Source organism: Squalius cephalus, assembly GCF_949319135.1.
Source record: "Squalius cephalus genome assembly, chromosome: 1".
NCBI classification, from domain to species: domain Eukaryota; kingdom Metazoa; phylum Chordata; class Actinopteri; order Cypriniformes; family Leuciscidae; genus Squalius; species Squalius cephalus.
In genome coordinates this window covers 55,599,353-55,618,478 of record NC_137122.1, presented here as the reverse complement: position 1 = coordinate 55,618,478, position 19,126 = coordinate 55,599,353, and the positions used below count along the sequence as shown (strand labels likewise).

General features: G+C 48.1%; 1 protein-coding gene and 1 pseudogene across 2 annotated transcripts in view; one reads left to right on the top strand and one right to left on the bottom strand.

The window, feature by feature from the left end:
* pecam1a (platelet and endothelial cell adhesion molecule 1a) overlaps window positions 1-19,126 on the top strand; it is a 96,027-nt gene that overhangs the window by 48,029 nt on the left and 28,872 nt on the right. The window lies entirely within an intron of this gene.
* LOC307155708 (protein phosphatase 1 regulatory subunit 27-like) lies at window positions 994-17,347 on the bottom strand (annotated as a pseudogene). The gene is made up of 3 exons (XR_013824036.1): window positions 16,761-17,347; window positions 1,483-1,633; window positions 994-1,162 (listed from the first exon to the last, which is right to left on the bottom strand). The product of XR_013824036.1 is annotated as a protein phosphatase 1 regulatory subunit 27-like (transcript).

Below are 19,126 nucleotides of genomic sequence, written 5' to 3'. Positions count from 1 at the left end.
ACTCTCATCAGAAAAGAGGACTTTGGTCCACTGTGCTTTATTAAATCCAGAGTCAACGCAGCCGTCTACCAGGACATTTCCAGAGCACTTCATGCTGACTTCATTTTCCAGCAGGATTTGCACCTGCCCACACTGCCAAAATAACCAAAACCTGGTTCAATGACCATGGTATCACTGTGTAATTACTGTGTGATTTCATGTAATATTCTAATTTTCTGGGATTTTGATTTTGTGGGTTTCATAAGCTGTAAGCCATAATCATCAAAATTATAACAAATAAAGGCTTGAAATATCTCACTTTGCATGTAATGAGTCTATATAATATATTAATTTCACCTGTTAAGTTGAATTCTTGAAATAAATCAACTTTTTGATGATATTCTAATTTTATGACCAGCACCTGTATATGTTTAACACAGCAATGAAAATGAACATGACTGCAGATGGCATTCACAGAAAAGATCTTCTGTAAACACTGAGAGATGCTGGTTTGTGCAAATGTATGGTGCTCCTGTGAAGTCCACATACACATGTATCTTTTCATATACAGTCCTGACATTATTGTGTTATTCCAGAGAAAAATATTTATCCTTGTAATCTTTTATTAAAATATAACAACTTGCTTAGCCTCAATTAAATGTCTGCCATTAGAAATCTCTCTTCCTTTTTCATCCTCTCCACTCAAACCTTCAGACAATCTGGTATGTAACACCGACTTTTCATAATCCAATCTATTCCCAATGGATAAAATCACAAATTTTCTTCTTGTTGAATATCATGTTTCACTCAGAAATGCTTAAGATTACAGAAATAAAATGGGTTGCGAATGGCAGTATTTTGACTTTCTGTTCTGTTGAAAGCTAACAGATATGTACTGTTTGTTGTTCCTCTTTAGCCTTGTACTAAAGTCACATCTACAGCTAAAAGCCCCCCCAAAAAAAGAAGGAAGAATATCCAGAACGTTCAACCACACAAAATGAGAAACTCAGGACAGTGATCATAAATTCTAGCGTTTCTTCCTCAGTTCTTCTGCGGCTCAGCCCTCAAACACAGCCTGTCTCGAAGAGTTTGAGCAGATCTTTACAGTCTGGGTCGATGAGATCTGCTGGTTTCTCCCCATTTTCATTCTCTGCTTCCACACTGGCACCCAGAGAAGGGGTACCTAGAGAAAACATTTTAATACAAAAAACTGAGCAAATCTGATACTATACCCCCTATGGAAAACAAGTACACTTCAGTAAACTCGGGGAAAAAACAGTACCTGTTATCGTACTGTCTGGTATAGTTATAGTTAAACTGTCCATTCATTGTCATAGTTCATTGTTCATTGTTTGTGTTTAGTGCATGAGTTAATGTATGTGTTTATGTATGAGTGATTTTGTCATTGAAATACATTTGTTTTTGCAAGCACAGGGTAATCTAATGCAATACCAATTTGTTTTCAGACGGTTTTTGGTGTTGCTTGTGTGAACTTGCTCTCACCGTGCAATCTCAGGGTAACCGTCGCTGCACGCCATATGCAGTGGTGTCCATCCGTTCTCATCCCTCTGATGAACATCAGCTCCGTACTTTATCAGGAGCTTCACACACTCCAGGTTTCCTGAGAGAACGGCTTCATGGAGTGCTGCCATTCCTGAGAAGATGAAGAAAAATACAAATCAGCTCTTGTTATGGTTTGGGACTGGAAATATGGAATTATACTAATTCTCCCTAAACAGACACATAAAGAACCATGTATTAAGTTAATTGTGCTATTTGTGCACCACAAGCGGCACCAAACGGAATGCCAAAATATTCCCAAAATATATTTTTTGGAAAACATATTTTTTTCCAAGAAGTTGAGAGCATTTTGTTAACGTTCCCTTTCATCTTAAAGGGATAGTTCACCCTAAAATGAGAATTAAGTCATAATTTACTCATCCTGGTGTTGTTCTAGTGCTGTATGCCCTTCTTTCTTTTATAGGCCACAAAGGATTTAAAAAAAAAATGTCCCACTAGCGCTCGTCCATATAATGGCAGTGAATAGCGACCAGCATCAAGAATTTTTTAAAAGAATACAAAAGTATCACAGAATGATCCCATGCGAGACGTCTCGGATATATTTATTTTTCATTTTAGGGTGAACTATCCCTTTAATCACATTTGCTCTGCTGGTGTGTACATCTGTGAAATCTGTGATTTGATTTTTTCCACCATTGTTTAATAGGCAATCAGTTCTGGTCCCTGAAGTAAACAGAGAAAAATATAAGCCAACAAAATCCATCACTGATGAACCATCCTACAATTCGCTCTCAGAAAGAAAAGTGCTTATATATTATAGATTATATATTATCTAAACCAGCAAGAGAAAACACGTAGATAATGCTCAGTAAGAACGCCAGGGCAATACAATACTTTGCACTGAATGAGGGTAGAGAGCTGGTTATATACAAGAGCAAATGGGATACAGGTGTGAGGGCAATCAGTGATTAACATGTGTGGGTGTTTAATCCAGATAGGCTGCATGATGGGAATTGTAGTTGTTAATACTCAGGAGACGGTTCCCTACGTGGATGTGACGGAGGTGATGTAGGAAACTCCTGCGTTACAGAGCCCCCTCCCGGCGAGCGACTCCTGGCGCGAGAAGGTAATCGGCGACGGGGTCTTCCACGAGGTCGGGGAGCAGGTTTGCTGGGGTGTGCTTGGTGGAATTCCTCAGTAAGCGTGGGGTCCAAGATGTCCTTAGCCTTGATCCAGCACTGCTCCTCTGGACCGAACCCCTCCCAGTCGACTAGGTACTGTAGGACGCTACCTCTGCGCCTGGAATCAAGCAGTTCCTTTACCCGATACGCTTCTTCGCCATCTACCAGGACTGGAGGAGGGTTTTGTGTTGTGGGTTCATCTCTTGTCCCTCTCTTGGGACGGACAGCAGGTTTCAGCAGGGAAACATGGAATGTGGAGGCGATGCGATAGTTAGCGGGAAGTTTCAGGCGAACGAAACTGGAGTAACTTGTTTCAGGATCTGGAATGGGCCGACATATCTGGGGCTGAGCTTGCGGCAAGGGAGCCGAAGCTTGAGATCCTTTGTGGACAACCAGACCCATTGGCCTGGACGGTACTGGGGGGCTGGTCGACGATGCCGGTTGGCGTGGCGTTCCTGACGCCGAACCGCATGTAACAGGTGGGTATGCGCCTGATCCCAGACCTCTTCACTCCTTTGGAGCTATTCGAGGATTCAAGCGTTTGGCCGAACGAAGGAACTCGAGGTTTCTATGGTCTGTGAGGATGATGAATGGTTCCTGCGCTCCTTCTAGCCAGTGCCGCCACTCCTCTAAAGCCAATTTCATGGCCAATAACTCACGGTTTCCCACATCATAGTTGCGCTCCGCGGAGGTGAGCTTACGGGAGAAAAAGGCACACGGATACATTTTCTCAGGCATGCCCTGGCGCTGGGACAGAACTGCTCCTACTCCAGTGTTGGAAGCATCCACTTCGACGATGAACTGGCGCATGGGGTCAGGGTCACGCAGGATGGGAGCAGAGGTGAAGCGAGCTCGGAGATCATCAAAGGCTTTGGAGGACTCGGGTGACCAGCTCAGGCGATGGTTGTGGCGTTTCATCATGGCAGTCAGCGGAGAGGCAACTATACTTTAATTCCTGATAAATCGGCGATAGAAGTTTGCAAATCCCAGGAACCGCTGCAATTGCTTGACAGTTTGAGGAACTGGCCAATTCAAGACTGCCTGAACCTTCTTTTCGTCCATTGCCACACCCTCTGAACTGATGACGTATCCCAGGAAAGACGTGCTTGTGTGATGGAATTCACATTTCTTGGCTTTGGCAAAGAGCTGGTAGTGGATAAGTCGTTGGAGAACGGATCTGACGTGCTTTACGTGTTCCTCCATGGTTGAGGAATAGATCAAAATGTCATTGATTTAGACGATCACCCACTTCTCCAGTATATCCCGAAAGACGTCGTTCATGAACACTTGGAAGACCGAAGGACTGTTGGACAAACCGAACGGCATGACGAGATACTCATAGTGGCCACTTGTGGTGGAGAAGGCCGTCTTCCACTCGTCTCCTTTGCGTATTCGAACCAGGTTGTAGGCATTACGGAGATCCAACTTGGTATAATACTTGGCCTGACGAAGCTGTTCGAGGGCGGCTGGTACCAGCGGCAGTGGATACCTGAACTTGACTGTAACTTCATTCAACCCACGGTAGTCGATGCATGGACGCAGAGTGCCATCCTTCTTTTTAACGAAGAAGAATCCGGCAGAGGCGGGTGAGGTCGAAGGTCGAATGAACCCCTTGGCTAATTCCTCCTCGATGTACTTCCTCATGGCTTCGGACTCAGGCTGTGACAGGGGAAAGACTCTGCCCTTAGGCGGTGTGGCACCGGGTAACAGCTCGATGGCACAATCACTTGAACGGTGCTCCGGAAGCTGTGCAGCCCTGTGTTTGCTGAAGGCGTCGGCCAGATCGGAGTATTCGGCTGGCAGATTAGGATCACTGAACCCGAGCGTGGAAACCTGGAGGGTGTGGTTAAGAGTGCGGTTGACCTTGGTCATGCATGTTCTGTGACATGAAAGATCCCATTGGACAATCTGGTTCTCGCGCGCGCAGCCATGTAAGTCCCAGGACTATGTGGTGTTTGGAGCCCTGGATAACATAAAACCTGACAGACTCGGAATGAAGTGTTCCGATGTGTAGAATTACCTCTTCTGTGAGACGGTGAATCCTCCCCTCTCCTAAGGGCCGACCGCCTAGCGCCTCCACTGTTAGGGGAAAGTCACAAGGATTAGTTCGGAGTTTGTGCTGAACAATGAATTCATGAGACATAAAATTTCCTGCAGCTCCTGAATCTAGCAATGCTGTAGTGTCAATCTCCCTGCCACGAAGGGAGAGACGAACAGGTAGAATGAAACCGGGCCACTGATGATTTGAGATACCCGATGCACTCACCGGTTGAACCTGAGAAGGCGGACGAACCGGGCAGGTGAGTCTACGATGACCCGACTGACCGCAGTAGAGACAAAGGTGCTGCTGCATGCGTCGCTCACGTTCCTCGGGAGTGAGGCTAGTGAATCCCAGCTGCATGGGCTCTTATCCGAGCGTGTCGTCGGAACGTGCACGGTAGGAGGCTCGAGGAGTGCGTCGAGAGCGAATCAGGTTGTCGATTTCGATGGCCAGGTTGATGTATTCGTTCAACGACCTCCCCTCGTCGCGACATGCCAGCTTAGATTGTAGTTCATTGGTAAGGCCCTTCCTGAACAGAGTCTTTAGAGTGTCCTCAACCCAATTGGTCTGTGCAGCGAGGGTACGAAACGTGAGGGCATAATCAGCGGTGGTTCTTCTCCCCTGTGTGTGACTGAGGAGACGTTCCCCGGGATCACCCTGTTCTGTGGGGTGTTCAAAAATGCTGCGGAATTCCCGGGTGAATGACGCAAACGTGGTAAAAGGGAATCCCTCCTTCCTCCAGATGGCAGTCACCCATTCCAGTGCCTTCCCGGTGAGGAGCGAACACACAGACGCTATTTTCCCGGAGTCTGTGGGATGTAGTGTTGGCTGTTGATCAAAGTAGAGGCGGCATTGGAGAAGGAAACCCTTCCATCTCGCCGACGCACCGTCAAACTTCTCTGGAAGAGCGAGACGAGGATTGACAATGGCGCTCGCAGTTGACGGGGAAGCCCCTGAGGGCTGATCGGTGGTGGCGCTGCTCGCTGATACTTGCAGACCTCGTATGGCGTGCACGAGCTCATCGGTGAGCTTTGTAAGGTGCTCCAACTGACGCTTGTGCTGTACTAGCGCGGCAGCCTGCGCAGTTACTTCAGTGGTCAGTTGTGAGACGGCTGCTGGACCTGGGTCTGGCGAAGTATTCTGTAAGGATTGCTCAGAGTCGGTAAGATCCATTTGCAGCTTTTATTTGATTTAAGCAGACAATAGTAGAAGGGGCTAGGCAAAGAGTACTCAGATACACAGGCGTAGAAGTCCAGGCCAGGCAGAGATTCGTCAAAACACGGTAAACAGTCCAGGATCGAGGGAGCCAGAGTATAATCGAAAGCCGGGAGACAGTCCAAGGTCAAGGTAGCCAGAGAGTGATCGAGATATCCACAAACTGTCCGAGATCTAAACCAGCAAGAGAAAACACATAGATAATGCTCAGTAAGAACGCCATGGCAATACAATACTTCGCACTGAATGAGGGTAGAGAGCTGGTTATATACAAGAGCAAATGGGATACAGGTGTGAGGGCAATCAGTGATTAACAGGTGTGGGTGTTTAATCCAGATAGGCTGCATGATGGGAATTGTAGTTATTAATACCCAGGAGACGGTTCCCTACGTGGATGTGACGGAGGTGATGTAGGAAACTCCTGCGTTACAGTTACTGTCCCAGTGACAAGCTGGTTTGCACACGCTTTAACCCTCTGGGGTCTGGGGTGTTTTTGGGGTCCTTGAGATGTTCTGACATGCCCTGACATTTGTGCTTTTTTCAGTTGCTTATAAACATATTAATGGCAAAAAAAAATTACACACTATTTAGCACAAACAGGGCTACCATAATATGTGAGCAACAAGAATGTACATGTCTGCATTTTTGAGAGAATAATGTTTATGCGTGGTTATTGAAAAAACTAAAAACTAAAGTTTCTGAAATAAGGCCACAAAACACATACTAAATATGTGGCAATAAGACTTTTGACTAATGGATTTCATCGCCTAGTGTTTTTTCTTCAAAATGATATGAAAATCATCCTGCCTAATCATCCACAAAAAAACGATACATTGATTTTAGTTTTGTGAAACACTTTTAGTTTGGAAAGCCAATATGCGGATGGGGCGTAAACGCTCCAACAGCATCATGCATATGTAGTAGTTCACACCTGGTGAGACTACGTCCCTGCATACTTAATGAGCCATTCATTCAGGTGACGTGTCACCTATAGCTAACTTAAATATACAAGCTTCATAAAAATGATCATTCTAGGAGAAAATTTCAGATGGCATTTAGAGGCTTTTGCATCTGAACTCTTCATATATACACACACACATATATATATGCATGCACATACATACTTTATAATCTTTTCAAAACTAGTCAACGTCTTTCAAAACTAAAGTATACATTTTATCATACGTATTTCAAAGTAAAGGATTCATTAGTTAGTTGATGACTTTATTTTTGACAAAACACATACAGTATATATTCCTCATCTCAGTATAGCAATAGAGTTTGCTAAAAGCTGTTCATTCAATACAGCAGTATTTGAAAATCGATCATATTTTGTAAAATTACATTTATATTTGCATTTATGTCAAAACCTAGACACTTTTAAACATCAAAAGGACATTTATTAATATGTATTCGTGTCAAAATGACAAATAAACAGATTTTCCTATTCAATTTTGCATGGAAACGCTTCCAAGACGCTTGCATGTCGCGTGAAAAATAGGCGTCGGTTCTATTTCTAGAATGCACGCGTTTTCCACGCGGCTCGTGCCGCGCCTGAGACGCGCGTCTCACACAGGCAGTATGCAAACTCTAAACTGTTAACATGGGAGCCGAAATAAAAACGGACACGCCACGCAGCTGAGACGCTTACGCCACGCATCCAGTGTTTCACCGGCCTTATCCAGCGGATGTGGGCGTTTCACAGGTTTGTATGGATCGCCTCACATTTGCGTTTGAATAGCGCGGTCTCCGTAGGCGGAGTCACATTAAAACTTAATTAGCTGAGATGAGAACGACTGACATCTCTCTCTTTACATACATATTATATAAACTGTGAATATTTGTTTTTTATAAAAATTACTTCATTTGAAAGAAGATAATTCAAGCTTCATGCCTGTGTGACTGTATGCCTGTTTGACTGAGTATTCGCTGAGTTACAGTTCATTTTCGGACGCGTTTCAGAATTGACTTCACTGACGGAGAGTAGGCAGAACTCGCATCATGTTTATTTTTCTTTATTTGGCGAAAAGCACAACACTTTGTTTTTATTATGAGCATACACAAAAAAAATACACACTAAACAGGATCGATTGATGTATAACACAAGCATATAAGATAAAAATTAATATTTTTTTTTTATTATTTTTTTGCACTCATACGAAAAAAAACGAGCCTATCGCGCTGGCGCGATAGCCGACCTCAGGGGGTTAATGAATTTTTGTGAAAAACATTTTTTCATAAGATACTCAGCTACTTTTGAATAGACAAAGGAGTAACATAATTTTTGTCATTACAGTGTCTAGAAACAGATGTGTCCATTCAAGTCCTCTTGAAAAGTTTGCATTTATGAGTTTATACATCATAATTATAACTTCAAATAACTTTAATCAGAGCAAGATGGCAATAAGATTCTTTAACTCTACACCTACAGTACAAATGATAAATACATAGTTCCCTTTCAGTCGCTCACGTTCGACGTAACGTCGACGTGACGACGTAATTGGGATCACTTCAGGGAGCCCTATCAACTTCGAGTGTCTACAGAACGAGCCAATGAACGTTGGCGTGCGTGAATCGCGTCACGCGCCCCCGCCCCGCAGCGCGGGTATAAACAGGAAGCGGGCGCACGCACACATTGTCTTTCACTTCGGAGCCGAGTTTCTATGAGACTTTTTGTCTATCAGAATCAGCCTTTGAAGACTTCAAAAAGAGGATCATCTCTCTGTTCCTGTGTTGGTGTGACGGCGCGATCAGCGGTGGCCGCGAGCATTGCAGCTCTCAACTGCTGTTTTCACAGCACTGTGTTTGTGTTTGTGTGTGTGTGTGTCGGTTCGGTGGGCGTTTCCCCTGTGTGTGCATTCACACTGCGGCTACCCCTGGGTGCCTCAACACAAAAGAGAGTTTTCTAAATCCTTTTTTATTTTTACTAAAAGAGCAACACAAGCGTGACCCTGCGTCTTTTTCAAGATGTCATTCCGCTTGTGCGTTTCTGGATGCCGTCGTTCCCTGGCGCCAGCAGATGGCCACAGCAGTTGCCTCTCGTGTTTGGGCATTCAACACGCTGAGGCAGCTTTTGTGGATAGTTCATGTTCCCATTGCGGGAATATGACTATCGCAGCGCTGAGATCGAGACTCGCTTACCACAAGGGAGGTGCAGTCCCCTCGCCTATGCCCCGATCTAGTGTCTATTCTGCCTCGCAGAATAGACCTACTTCGGTGCATGACCAGGGTGATCTGAGGATTACCGTGAGGGCTTCCCCGTCGAGTCATCCTCCGCGGGCCCCTCACGCCTCACAAGCGCTGTCGCCATTGGGGCTCCTTAGTGAACGTCTTGGTCCTTCTCCGGAACGGCCAACCGTTTCCTTTGGGGCTCCGGCTGACGATCAGATGTCGATCGCAGCATCGGAGGGGGAGCTGTCCTCTGGAAATGACGACTCGGCTGCGTTGCCCCCCTCGGGGTGTGTAGCGTTGTCCGAGCCAGATCCAGAATGGACTGCTATGCTTTCCCGGGCCGCCGAGAAGGTCGGGCTTGCGTGGAATCCTCCACCACGTCCCGAACCTTCTCGGTTGGACGATTGGTTTCTCGGGGCGGGCCGTGCTGGTTCTCAGTGCGCCGCCCCGGTACCTTTCTTTCCGGAAGTGCATGAGGAGCTCTCTAGGACGTGGAAGGCACCGTATAGTGCCCGAAGCCGTTCTAGTGGCTCCTCACCCCTCGCCACCCTCGACGGCGGGGCAGCTAAGGGGTATGTGGATATCCCCCCAGTGGAGCGGGCCGTCGCGATGCAGTTGTGTCCGGCGTCCGCTTCCTCTTGGCGGGGTAATCCACGCCTCCCGTCCAAGGCCTGTAAGTTTTCGTCCGGCTTAACGGCGAAGGCTTATAAGGCCTGTGGACAGGCTGCTTCCGCCCTCCATGCCATGGCGCTTTTGCAGGTCCACCAGGCCCAGGCGCTCATGGACATGAACGAGGGTGGTTCTGACCCAGAGCTCCTCCGGGAGCTCCGTGTGGCAACCGACCTCGCCCTCCGGGCGATGAAGGAAACCGCACGTTCGGTTGGTCAGGCGATGTCCACTCTGGTGGTCCAGGAACGCCACCTTTGGCTCAACCTGGCGGATATGAGGGACACCGATAAATATCGGTTCCTGGATGCCCCTCTTTCCCAGGTTGGGTTGTTCGGCGACGCGGTCGAGAGCTTTGCCCAACAGTTCTCGGCCGCACAGAAGCAGACGGAGGCCATCCGGCACATCCTGCCCCGGCGGACCCCTGCTGCTCCCACCCGTCCGCCGGCCGCAGACCCTCCGTCTACTCGTCGCCATGGTCGGCCTTCTGCGGCGTCCTCCGCTCCCGCCAAGCCCCAGCAGCAGCAGCCATCATCCAGGCCTCAGCGTGGAGCAAGCCGCAGGAAGCCGACCCCGCCCGTCCAGGTCGCTGCCAAACCAGGAGGCAAGCGACGGTGCAAACGACCCTGAGACGGGCGGCCCGGAGGTGGATCAAGTTGCTCTTCAGGAGATGGCGAAGGCGCCACTCCTTCCCCCGGTGGAGGGCCGGGCGGAGAATCTTTTGTTTCCTTTTCTTTTTGTTCCGCCACTGACCCACGGGTCAGTGGTACCCACATTTTCAAAAAAAGAGCAATTTCTGAAACCTCTGGGCCCCAAGAGGGCGCGCTTGGCAGTCGACGACGCCGCCATGCCTTGTCACTCCCGAGCCCCTCTTTCATCGCCAGCGAGGAGCAGTGGCTGTGTTCCGGACGTGCTGTCGCCTCCACACACTCACTCTGCCCTTCGACGGAAGCAGGTATGTGCTGCACCACACACTCAGACCCCACTTCGGGCCGCTGTGCCGTCCGAGTCGGGTCCCTGCATTCCGCCACGCTGCCCCACCCCGGGTACGTCTGTGGTGCCGTTAGTCCCGCTTGCTCGGTCTCTGGGAGCCTGGTTAACGCTTCCCAGCCCGTCTCGCTGGCTCATCCGTACCATCAGACTCGGCTATGCGATTCAGTTCGCCCGGCGCCCCCCTGCTTTCAAGGGCATTCTGTTCACCCGTGTTCTGGCGGACAATGCCCCCGTGCTCAGGGCGGAGATCGCAGTCCTACTGGCGAAGGACACGATCGAGCCGGTCCCTCCAGCCGATATGAAGACCGGCTTCTACAGCCCGTACTTCATTGTACCCAAGAAAGGTGGTGGGTTACGACCAATCTTGGACCTGCGCGTCCTGAACCGGTCCCTTCACAGGCTACCGTTCAAGATGCTTACGCAGAAACGCATTTTCAAATGCATCCGTCCCCAAGATTGGTTTGCAGCGATCGACCTGAAGGACGCGTACTTTCATGTCTCGATTCTCCCTCGACACAGACCGTTTCTCCGCTTTGCGTTCGAGGGACGGGCATATCAGTACAAGGTCTTACCCTTCGGGCTGGCCCTGTCGCCCCGCGTCTTCACGAAAGTCGCGGAGGCGGCCATTGCTCCCATGTGCGAGCGTGGTGTTCGCATCCTCAACTACCTCGACGACTGGCTGATTCTGGCCCAGTCGAGAGAGCAGTTGTGCGAACACAGGGACATGGTGCTCAGTCACCTCAGCCATCTAGGGCTTCGGGTCAACTGGGAAAAGAGCAAACTCACCCCCGGGCAGAGGATCTCTTTTCTTGGTATGGAGTTGGACTCGATCAACATGACAGCGCGCCTCACCGAGGCCCGTGTCCAGTCAGTGTTGAACTGCGTGAGCACGCTCAGAAACTGTTTCAGAGGCTCCTGGGGCATATGGCATCTGCAGCCACGGTTACGCCGCTCGGATTGCTTCATATGAGGCCGCTCCAACACTGGCTCCACGATCGAGTCCCGAGATGGGCGTGGCAGAGCGGCTCGTGCCGGGTCCAAGTGACTCCGCACTGTCGCCAAACTCTCAGCTTGTGGTCGGACCCTTCGTTCCTGCGGGCAGGTGTTCCCCTGGAACAAGTGTCCAGGCACTCTGTGGTCTCCACGGATGCCTCTACCACCGGCTGGGGGGCCACGTACAACGGGCATGCAGCTTCAGGTCTGTGGATGGGGCCTCAACTGCATTGGCACATCAACTGCCTCGAGTTGTTAGCAGTACGTCTTGCACTGAGCCGTTTCAAAACGCTGCTACTAGGCAAGCACGTACTGGTCCGTACGGACAGCACTGCGACCGTTGCGTACATCAACCGCCAAGGTGGTCTACGCTCCCGCCGCATGTCACAACTCGCCCGCCATCTCCTCCTTTGGAGTCAGAAGCATCTGAGGTCGCTTCGTGCCGTTTACATTCCGGGCCTGCTCAACCGTGCAGCCGACGAGCTCTCACGGCAGCAGGTGCTACCGGGAGAATGGCGACTCCATCCCCAGGTGGTCCAGCTGATTTTCAGGCTCTTCGGGACCGCTCAGGTAGATCTGTTTGCCGCCCCGGACACGTCTCATTGCCAGTTGTTCTATTCTCTGACCGAGGGGACCCTCGGCACGGATGCTCTGGCACACAGCTGGCCCCGGGGCCTTCGCAAGTATGCGTTTCCCCCAGTGAGCCTTCTTGCACAGACCTTGTGCAAAGTCAGGGAGGACGAGGAGCAGGTCTTGTTAGTTGCGCCGTATTGGCCCAACCGGACCTGGTTCCCGGAACTAGTGCTCCTCGCGACAGCCCCTCCCTGGCCCATCCCTCTGAGAGAGGACCTGCTCTCTCAGAGACGGGGCACCCTATGGCACCCGCGTCCAGACCTCTGGAAACTCCATGTCTGGTCCCTGGACGGGACGCAGAGGTTCTAAGTGACCTACCCCCTGCGGTAGTTGACACCATCACTTCCGCTAAGAGCCCCCTCTACGAGGCGCCTCTATGCATTGAAGTGGAACCTGTTCGTTGACTGGTGCTCCTCTCATGAGGAGAACCCCCGATCTTGCTCGATCAGAGCCGTGCTTTCCTTCCTGCAAGAAGGGCTGGAGCGAAGGCTGTCTCCCTCCACCCTTAAAGTGTATGTTGCCGCTATTGCCGCACATCACGATGCTGTTGATGGTAAGTCTTTGGGAAAGCATGACCTGATCGTCAGGTTCCTGAGGGGAGCGAGGAGACTGAATCCTCCTCGCCCACTCTCTATACCATAGGTTCTCAAAGTGCGGCCCGCGGGCCAATGGCGGCCCGCAGAAACATTTCTGGCGGCCCGCGATAACATCTGTAAAACCGTTAAAACTGTAACATTACATTGTTTTGAGAAAAATTATCTCCGTTTAGTGGTTTAGTTTAGCGGCATCTATAGGCATAAGCGGTAATTACAGGTGTGGTCCGACTGATCGCAAGTGACAAGTAACTTAATGACAAGCTTATTAAGCCGCGTTTCCATACCTTTCAAATTTTTCGCGGGCGCGAACACTTGCATTTTCCTATCAACAGTGGAAACAACTTAAAATACTCTATCATTTCTGGTCATACAGAAAATAATAATACATTATTCGCAACTACTTTTATTTGTGTAAACTCATAATAACAATAAAACGTTGTGCTTTTGTAAAATAAAACAATCAGTACGTACGCGTTTTCATGATCTCCGTGACCTGGAGCGCGAGAACTGAAACAAAATATAGCCTATGTAGGCTAAAGCTTGAAACTCGAATCGAAAGCTAATACCTTCTGATTATCCTTAAAGGTGCATTTCTCTCTAAAAGCGCATCTGCTTAACAGCTGGAGATATGTTTTTAGCCGACACTTAGAAAACAATAGTTTATTAATAAACGCCTCGCTGTTTTTTCAGACACATTTATTATCATTATCCTATAACTCACCTTTCTGTGGGCTGTGGCTCTTCTCATTCAGCACTGTGGGAAAAATATCAATTCCAGGTTCTAATTTGGCCTTAGAAAACCAGTAAAATCGACATGTTTTCCATATTAATTTGTGAATATTTTAAATGTTTAATAAAGGGGCAAAAAGTCATAAACAAAAATCTGAAAATTCGTCGATATTTACTTTTTTGCGCAGCAGTTGGTGTAACGTTAGCCAGTTCAAATTAAAATTTTGGTGTTCAACTTTGCATTTTAAAAAGACAACAACCGTTCATTTTTCATTTTTCAATTACGGGTTAAAAAAGATAGATAATAATAGTGCAAAACATTTGCGCAAATCTGAATATGGAAACGCGACTGACAGGTTGATAGATATGAATGATGATGACTTGTTTGCTAAGCTTCTATTTTAAAAGTTTGTGTCTCTCTCTCTGTTCTCTCTCTCTCTCTCTCTCTTTGTCTCTCTCTCTGTCTCTCTCTGTTCTCTGTCTCTCTCTCTCCCTCTCCCTCTCTCTCTCTGTCTCTCTCTGTTCTCTGTCTCTCCCTCTCCCTCTCTCTCTCTCTCTCTCTCTCTCTCTCTCTCTCTCTCTCTCTCTCTCTCTCTCTCTCCTGTCCCTGTCCCTGTGGTGCTTAGCTGTTGCCCCTGAATAAGGCCTATGCTGATAAGAAGCAAGGTAGCCTGAGACTGTTTGTTCTAAATAAGTTTGTACTTGAAATGGACTGCACACAGGACTGTTATATCCCAAATTTGTCTGTTGAGGGTAGAGAACCCCAGGGATTGTGTTTGCATTGCAATTTTTCTCAAGATTTTCACAAGTTTTGCCAGGTTTGGCCTCAGTTATAAATTTAAAATGTGTTTAATGCAATAAATGTAAACTGTAGAGATGCAACCTGGTCATTAAAATGATTTCAAATGGGATTTTCTTTTCAGTATTTTTTTTTCTTTTTCTCCCCCGCCCCTTTGGCGGCCCTCAGTTCAATGTTGGGTTCCTAAATTGGCCCTCACCTATCAAAACTTTGAGAACCCCTGCTCTATACCCTCTTGGGACTTGTCTCTGGTCCTTTCGGCACTTCAGAGACCACCCTTTGAGCCTCTGCAATCAGCTGAGTTAAAAATTCTGTCCTGTAAGACAGTACTCCTGGTTGCATTGGCCTCTATCAAGAGGGTAGGGGACCTGCATGCATTTTCGGTCGACGAATCGTGCCTAGAATTCGGCCCGGATAACTCTCACGTCATCCTGAGACCCCGGCCCGGATACGTGCCCAAGGTTCCTACCACTCCCTTCCGGGACCAGGTAGTGAACCTGCAAGCGCTGCCTTCGGAGGAGGCAGACCCAGCCCTGGCTTTTCTCTGTCCCGTTCGCGCTCTGCGTCTGTACGTGGACAGAACGCAAAGCCTCAGGACCTCAGATCAGCTCTTCGTCTGTTACGGAGGCCAGCAGAAAGGGAAGGCTGTCTCCAAGCAGAGGATGGCCCACTGGATAGTGGATGCCATCGCCTTGGCTTACGAAGCCCAAGGCGTGCCCTGCCCGCCTGGGTTGAAAGCCCACTCCACTAGGAGTGTCGCTTCTTCCTGGGCGCTGGCTCACGGCGCCTCGCTGACAGACATCTGTAGAGCTGCGGGCTGGGCGACACCTAACACGTTCGCTAGGTTTTATAGCTTACGTGTTGAGCCGGTTTCTTCCTGTGTGCTCGCTTCTACTAGCCGGTAACACCGAAGTTCCCGCTCTAGTGTCGGCTTGCTGCGCCACTCCCTTCCTAGGAACGGATACGTGCGCTTTTTACTCCAGTCGAGTTCCCCATTGGCGAACCCTGTGAGTTCCTCCGCACCCCTTCGGCAGTCGGACGTTGCGGAGCGTCCGACGCCAGGCCTAGTGCTCGTATGCTTGTGTAACTTGTGCTAGGCTGGGTTCCATATGTGGTGATCCCTGCGGCGATCCCATATGTGTATTCTTCCACGACCAGTTCCCTGCGGTGAGCCCGTGTCTTCCCTTGGCAGAGTCTGCTCTGCCGTCACTGTCCGGTGTGTCTCCCCCTTCGGGTGGAGCCACCCCAGTGACATTCCATATGTCGCACTGCCCCTTCGGCCAGTCCATATGTGTATTCTCCACATGTTACCTCCCTTCGGGCAGGATGTGGCTCCGCAGCGTTCTTTCCCCTGGAGAGGTACGCTTTCCCAGTGTTATCCAAGAGTTCCGCTGTGTGGGGTATAATGGAACAGCAGTTGAACTCCCTCTACGCAGATCTTCCGCCCCAGCAGTTGGGGGTCTGAGAGTCTTGCGTAGGGCGCTGGATGTGGCAGCAACCGTGGCGTTTTCCATGGGATCCCAATTACGTCGTCACGTCGACGTTACGTCGAACGTGAGCGACTGAAAGGGAACGTCTCGGTTACTGATGTAACCCTCGTTCCCTGAAGGAGGGAACGGGAGACGTAACGTCCCGTCGCCACCGTTGCTGACCATCGCTGCATGGCCGTCACAAATCTCGGCTCCTCAGCGAAAAACAATGTGTGCGTGCGCCCGCTTCCTGTTTATACCCGCGCTGCGGGGCGGGGGCGCGTGACGCGATTCACGCACGCCAACGTTCATTGGCTCGTTCTGTAGACACTCGAAGTTGATAGGGCTCCCTGAAGTGATCCCAATTACGTCGTCACGTCGACGTTACGTCTCCCGTTCCCTCCTTCAGGGAACGAGGGTTACATCAGTAACCGAGACGTTTTCTCACCTTCACACACCCAACTTCCGAAACTCTTAAGAAAATCGTTAATTCTCATAATTAAACTCAAAATTATGAGTTGTGCTGATGTTCTTTCTGACCTGACTTGAGCACGCCGTAACTGCCGAAGCTAACCCTTAACCCCCATTGGCCTGCCCCAACTAACTACTATTGGTTGAACCAGAAGTGGACATGTTAGACCGCTATGTTTGATCTATGTTTCAAACATGCTATAAAGCCGATGCCTTCACACTCTTCAGGAAGTAAACCTATGAATGGTTTGCTTAATCTTAGCACCTCTAAAATAAGTAGTAGATTTGGTAAGGTTCACTCACCAGAATGGAAGATGGTGTCCAGACGCACTTTCCTCGCCCTCATAAACCGGCCGATCTGTTCCAGCTCACTGTGCCGGACTAAATCCTGAAACACAATATCGAAACACAATGTCCGGGCCGAACTGCTCTGCCGTGATGGCTTGCTATAGACGGAGGTGTAAGTGGAGGTGGGCTTGTACGCAGGTGTGTAAGCTGGTGGAGTGTAGTATGATGGTGTGTGGAGTGTCGTAGGGCTCAACTTCGTGGCACTGTAGTAGCTGGGCGAGTACGAGCTGCTGGAGTAAGGTGAAGGTGTGTAATGAGTGGATGTGTAGTGCGTGTTGGAGCGTGTGTACTGTGACACCGGATACTGGTAGCTGTACTTCATTCCCGCAGACGCCACGGCTCTGCCTCCCCCCTCGGCTCTAGGCTCAAGAGGAGGACAAAGAACTCAAAATGCCTCAAATCAAGCTCCACGTTAGAGTAAAATCCTTTTTGGGGGGGATCTTGAACACCGTCTTCTGTTTTTAAAACAACCACAATCCACTTCAGGTCTGAAATAATGGTCACTTTTCCAGAGGAATCTGTTCCGTTTTGGGTGGATTTGCTTTTTTGGTCAAGTTTTGATAATTTATCTGTCCCATCATCACTACTAGTTTCATTAACTTTATTGCACGGTGTGCACAGTCTGCTCTTCTGACAGTGAAGGTTGAAGCAGATCCCTATATACCCTTTGTAGGGTTATTTTGGGGATGTCATCCCCTGTATCGAGTGACTGTGGTGTAACTCCTCCCAGGTTCCCACTGTACTTTCACAAGCACATCAAGCTTCAACGCCACCCCCTAATAAATATCAATGACAGCACCAATGAGCAGCCTGCAGGGTCTCTTTCGAAAAACTTGGACAATATGTAAATGAGCTTATCCTAAATGGCGTGAGTGAACACATGGGCAACAGCTGAAGGGAATGAACGTTTTATGACAGGAGAGACAGTCTAAGACCAGCAAGAGACGTGTGATCATTCTATAACATTTAAATGTTCCTCACTAGGTTTTTGGATATCCACACAGCTTAGAGAACACTGTGCACTGTTTCCTGAGAACTGCCACAACAGGCAAGGCATAAACCAAGATATTTTGGATTGACGTATCTACATGGAAAAATTGTGTTATTACAAGACAGCATTCAAATGATTGATAAATGCATTATTTGAAATGTCACCAACCCCATTAGACAAAAATCTTGTGCCTTCAAGGGGCGTGAATGGTACGGTCTAGACATTGGCTGTATAAGAAGATATTTTGAAAAATGTCTGTAACCAAACAGTTGATGGACCCCATTGACTTCCATAGTATTTTTTTTCCTACTATGGAAGTCAATGGGGTCCATCAACTGTTTGGTTACCGACATTTTTCAGAATATCTTCTTTTGTGTTCAGCAGAAAAAAGAAATTCATACAGGTTTGAAACAACTTGAAGGAGAGTAAATGATGACAGAATTTTCATTTTTGGGTGAACTATCCCTTTAAGCTGAGAGATGCGCGCTGTTCGCCATGATGGTTTTGATTGGAATCACTTCGAAAAGGAAGATACAGTTCAGTGCAACATGTGCAGCCCAAATAGGCTTCATAACATTATAATAAGAACACGCTTGTAAAAGAATGTTGTGAATTCGTGTTCGCCAGTGTTTCAGCGCGATGAGCGCGTTGTGGCGGAAAGAACACGTCCACCGAGTCAAGACTTCACAGAGTCACAGACAAGTTCGCTTGAGCATTTGCAGCATTTTGTGCCATTGTAAGTTGTGATATGTTAATTTAGTTTGTATAGCCTATACAGTATCTGATTAATCTAATATAGGATGCGTTTGGTTGAGTTAATTAACAATGCAGTAAAGCACGTAATACTGGTGATCATCTTTATTTTTAGCGTGCGCAGCTTAAACAGCAACGCACATTTATAACTAGATATTGGGACTGTCATATACATGACATTATATTGAGAACACTATTGTAATAAAACGTTGTGAATTTTCTGGGCTTAGTTGCCGTGTTTCAGCGCGTTGTTGTGGAAATAGCGCGTCCAGAACAGGGATTACACGTCCTGGCCAGCAGTCAAGTTCGCTTGTTCATTCATATTACGTTTATGAAATATAAATATCTGATTAATCTCAAACAGGATGCGTTTCCTTGATTTAAACAACCTGCTTGAAAAGTTCTCTTCAGCTTCATCGCGCGCGATCAAACAGCAATGCAAAACATTAAAAGCTATTGGGACTGTCATATTATTATAATTGTATACACTATTGTAATAAAAAGTTGTAAATTATTTGGTGTAGTTGCATTCTTCAGCAACCGTTGAGTTGATTAATAACAGTTTAACGTTAGTTCT